Below are 5,483 nucleotides of genomic sequence, written 5' to 3'. Positions count from 1 at the left end.
GCCTCTGACTCTCAACCTGTACCCCTCTTACTGAGCACCAGGCACCATACTCTGGGAACTGGGAATGGGACTTCACGCACTGGACACATTTTAGCTGCCACCACTGGATCCTACCATACTGTGGAATCCGGACACACACACTACACTCAGGGGATAACCACCCTCCCGAGCAAGCCATTTCTCCTCCACACTCCCTCTCTTCCATCTACCCACACAGGGACAGGAACAGGGATTGGGCACTGGACCCAGCAAGGGATTCCTAATCTATGGGAACCTCCCCCTCTACTGGCGTCCCGCCCTGTCACTTTCTCTCATCTGCCACTAAACATAAAAGCGCAGGAACACCATCTGAAAATGACACTCTTGAGGAAAAACAAAATCAAAAACAATAATCCCAAACATGTGACTATCTAAAAAATGCAGAGTTTTGTAATGTAGCCAGCTGTCGCTGTGGCACTGCGCAAACACAAGTCCTAATCCACACCGCAGTCCAACAATGCTAGAACTGGCTATTTCTGGTAGGCTAAGGCTGATGCCAAAGCCAGGCAGAAACCACCATTCTAGTCAGGGCAAGGGAGTCACATGCCAAGATAACCCTGCTCACCCCCTTGGTAGCTTGGCACGAGCAGTAAGGCTAAACTCTGAGGCAATGTGTAAAGTATTTGCGCCAGCACACAACAGCAACAACATCCTAGGCACACCACAAAAGGAACTCCACACAAGGTTATATGAAAATAACTTTTGTATTGTCAAAACACATCAGATAGAAATCACACATGTACATTGTGCCAACTGGCACGGGCAAGATTCATAAGGGATTATTTACAGGATAGGGCCACATGGGCCACTGTCAGAATAAACACTTTTAGAAATAGCACTTCTAGAACTTAGAATAAGTATAGCACAAAATAACAGTTATAAATCACAACCAGTAACTACTGGTAAAGGTAGGTACACACTACGCAATACTAATAACCATAGGCCTAGATCACGCATGGACACATAACCTCTCTAGTATAACTATACTAGGCAAAACACCACCACCTAAAAATAAAATACATCTAGGGGTACAGGCAAGAACACATTACACATGATGCATCACAACATTCAGAGGTGTAAGGAAGGAAAACACATGATGCAAAAAACATACATTCAGCGGTGTAATAACAAGGCACATGATGCATCAAAACACATTCAGAGGTACTGGAGAAAACACATGATGCCTAAAACATTCAGAGGTGTAAGGAAGGAAAAACACATGATGCATAAACCAACACATTCAGAGGTGTAAAATAAAGGAAGACACATGATGCATAAAAACATTCAGAGGTGCCAGAACATAACTCAATGGCGCAAAAACACATGATGCATAAAAACATTCAGTGGTGTAAGATCAAGGTGCGTAATCATATTAAATGCATTACATTTCCTAGCACCACATCACATTGTGCAAAACTCACATTAAGCAATTACCATCGCATAGATAATCACATTGCGCCTAAATAAAATCACATACCAGCCCCCATCTAATAAAGGGAGTAAAGAGCCCTGTGTCCGGAATGGCAGGTCACGATGCCAAGCAGCGCCAGTCAGGGGTGCACCACTGGCGCAAACCTAAACATTGCAGGTGCCCACTACTTGCTGGGCACCTGGGAACCACACAAGACCTAAACGCTGCAGCTGCCCACTAATTGCTAGGCAGCTGGGAATCAAAACTGCGACAGGGTCCTCACTGATCCTAGGACAGTACTGCACAAAAATTTAGGAGCCACACAGGCTCTGGGCAACACTGCGCAGAACGTTGGAGCCACACAGGACCTGACACTACACCTAGTCAAATGCTGGAGCCACACAGGGCCCGATTCACAGAATGAACTTAAGACTCAGTCCTAAACTTACTACTATTTTGGTATTCACAGAATGCACTTACTACTTTTGGCATTCACAGAATGAACTTACTCTTTTTGGTATTCACAGAAGTTAGGATTTTGTCTTAAGTTTGTCTTAAGACAAACTTAAGACAGACTTAAGACAGACTTAAGACAGACTTAAGACAAAATCCTAACTTCTGTGAATACCAAAAGTAGTAAGTTCATTCTGTGAATGCCAAAAGTAGTAAGTGCATTCTCTGAATGCCAAAATAGTAGTAAGTTTAGGATTGAGTCTTAAGTTCATTCTGTGAATCGGGCCCACTGGCTCTTGGGACAATAATGTCCCCGTGGGAGCCACACAGGCTCTTAGACTAAGATACAGCCTCACTAGGCGGTGGGGTCCCTCACGGGGGACCCGGGAACACTTAGGGGGCCTTGAGCATCTCCTGGACTCTCAAAATGTACATGTGGCACTCCTGAGCCTCTCGGGCTCTTGAAACCAAACCTCTCGCAGGCAGGAGGGGGCGGGCACCGGCAATGTGCCCCGACGCCCCCCCTAGCTAAACTGGCCCCTGGAGCCTTCTCATGGCTCCAGATAAATGTGGGCTGTAAGCCTCTTTGGGGCTTGTAGCAAGAAATGCCCCCGGAGCCTATCTAGGCTCTTCAAACAAATGTCAGGAACGTTGGAGTCCCGCTCGGGGGACTCTAAATCAACAAATGCCCAAGAGCCTCTCCCGGGCTCTGCATCACAAGTGCCCCCACAGGCAACACGACATCCGCCCGGAGCTTCCTGCCTAACCCCCAGCCCTTCAGCACTCACCGGGCTGGTCGGGGGTGGCTCCGCTTCACTTGCGGCTTCCTCTCCTCTCCGGGCGGCGGTGCTTGGCAGCAGGCGGGGCTCTACCGTAGCACGGGAGCCCCACAGACTTCACCGGATCTTCTCCCTCGGCGGCAGCATCTCTGGTCTCCCTCTCCTCACGGGAGACCGGACGGGCGCAGCATGGCTTCCCCCAGGCAGGGGGAAGCGGAAAACAACGTCCTCCCAGCCCCGCCCACAACCAGGCAGCGGGCCGGACATCTCCTTCCGGCGTTTTCCCCCGGGCTGCGGCGGTGACTTTAACGGAGGCAATCAAAGAGGGGTGGGCACCCTCGAAGTTCAAAACAAACATAGAAACGAGGTGGGCACTCGCAAAATAATTAAATAAAATGCGGGCAAAGTCGCAGGGTAGGCACCTGCCAATCCTCATGCAAAATGCGTGACGGCGACACGCTCGCACCACAGCAAAAAGCGCTCTGAAGCGCTATGGGACCAAATAAAGCGCTCTCCCAGCGCTATGAGCAATAAAGCAGCCCCCATGAGTGAACGGGGCAAGAGAGCCAGGCAAAGGGGTCCCCAAAAGTCCTGGAGGAGTAAAAGTAGAGCAAAACATCTCCCTGCAAAGTAGAGTCCTCCAGCATCCATCAGGAATCCAGGGGCTGGGCAGGGCTATGGGAGGCAAGCCTTCCCCTGAGCCCAAGCAGCAGCACGCCCCTGGCAGGATTCAAGTCCAAAAACAAGAACATTTGTAGAGTGTCACAGCACCCTTTTTATACCCCAAATCCTTTGTCTAAAGGGTGCAGGCAGTGTGAGAACCAGCTAGAACTGGTTATAGGGAATTCCTTTCACTGACCAGGCTAGGGACATCAGTCGCACCTCAGGGGGTGGAGCCAGCATTGTGTGGGGAAAACCCAGCCTCATTCAGGACCCTCAAACCAGACGGTCAATCCACAAGCAGGCCCAGGCTCACTCCTACCCTCACATCAGCATGCTAAACACTCCATTCACCACCGGGGCAGACCCTCCCAGACTCTTGGAGCCAGGCTCACCAGCCAGCCTCAGCCAATCACACGCCAGACCAAATCACATAAATATGCCAACTTCTAGAAGTGGCACTTCTACACTAGACACACTCATGCCGCATATATCATCACGCAGCATTCAATCTCACGAGTTCGCACATACCAAACTCGACCCTTTACTCCCCACACATCAGGAACTACCATGGGCATACATATTCCCCATTCATTCCTATGGGAGGGCAGGTCACTCACTACACATTCACAGAGAGCTCAAGCACTTTACACCGTACCACAGTGAAAAAGTGCGCAAAGGCCTAAAATCACCACCACCAGGTTCCAGAAACAGGTCAGGAAAAAGCAAAAAGTCTCGGGGTGAACCTGCCAAAAGGGCCAGGTCCAACAGACACTTTGTTTGAAAATGTACCTTATTGGCTAGAATTTTGTGCAGTGTGTGTACATTTATAATGTGAATATTGGGTATAAAAGGAGACGTCTCGCCTTAGTAAAATGAGCAGTCTCCTGAGAATTTACACTGTGATGTATTTCTAGGATCACTGTTACTAGCTGTAGCTAATAAACTTGGTCTCTGATGCCATCCAGATGTATTCTGTGTCTCTGTATACCAAGACAGGTGAACTCGAAGATCTTAGGCGTGCCCCTGACGCCGCAGGGTTAAACCCCGGTTCTTCACAGCTGTGCCAGCTATGTTCATGGTATGATGGGAGCAGCACTGATGCTCAGATAGGCTGGGGCTTTCTCAGAGTGCCAGAGGCCTGCTCACAAAGCTAGGGGTCTGCTAACAGTGCTCAGATGTTGCTAATATGGCAATCAGTGTGCCAACATGCCTGTGATGCTGCCCAGCTCTCTCACCTATGCTCGTAGTACGATTCCGCCAGTGAGGAGAACCAATGCTGAGGAAGGCTGAGGCTTTCTCAGAGCGGCAGATGTCTGCCCAACCTGCAATGGTGATGCTCAAATGATGCTCAATGTGCCAGCCATCCTGTCGCGCTGCTCTGCGGTGCCAGAGTTCTGCTTCAAACACGAGTCTGCCAGGGATGAGCTCTGATGCTCAGATAGGCCAGGGCGCTCTCACAGTGCCAGAGGCCTGGTGCTAGGGGTCTGCTAAAAGTTCCCACATGCTGGTACTATGGCACTCAGTGTGCCAGCATACATGTGATGCTGCCCAGCTTTGTCACCTATGTTTATAGTATGATTTCGCCAGGGAGGAGAGCCAATGCTGAGGAAGGCTGAGGCTTTTTCAGAGCGCCAGCGGTCTGTGCTCAGTGTTAGGATGATGCTCAAATGATACTCAATGTGCCAGCCATTCTGTGGTGCTGCTCTGCGGTGCCAGAGTTCTGCTCAAACACAAGTCTGCTAGGGATGAGTTCCAATGCTCAGCTAGGCTGGGGCGCTCTCAGGGTGCCAGGGGTCTGCTAGTCATAAGTGACCCTCATGCTGATGCCCAAGAGTGTGAAATACACATTACTATGCCTTTTTCCTACATTGACCCTGCATGTAAGGCATCATCGCCATGCCAGTGACTTACAGTGGAGGGGATGCCAGCTGCGTGCAATCAAGAGCTACTGATACACATGTCATGGTGCAGTCTTCTATCATACGTAGATACTAATCAATGTGAAGGAATAGGCCTGCGCATCAGATAGAATCATCTGCACTGAGGTGGGTACATGTCTGTCACTGGGGTTAATGCTGCTAACATGGGATCTGCTGTCCACATGACTCTTGTGTACACGAGCAAACCTGGGCACCCTA

The sequence above is a fragment of the Lissotriton vulgaris genome, unplaced genomic scaffold (genome assembly GCF_964263255.1).
Source record: "Lissotriton vulgaris unplaced genomic scaffold, aLisVul1.2 SCAFFOLD_1543, whole genome shotgun sequence".
Lineage (NCBI taxonomy): Eukaryota > Metazoa > Chordata > Amphibia > Caudata > Salamandridae > Lissotriton > Lissotriton vulgaris.
Note: the sequence above shows the minus strand (reverse complement) of the source record.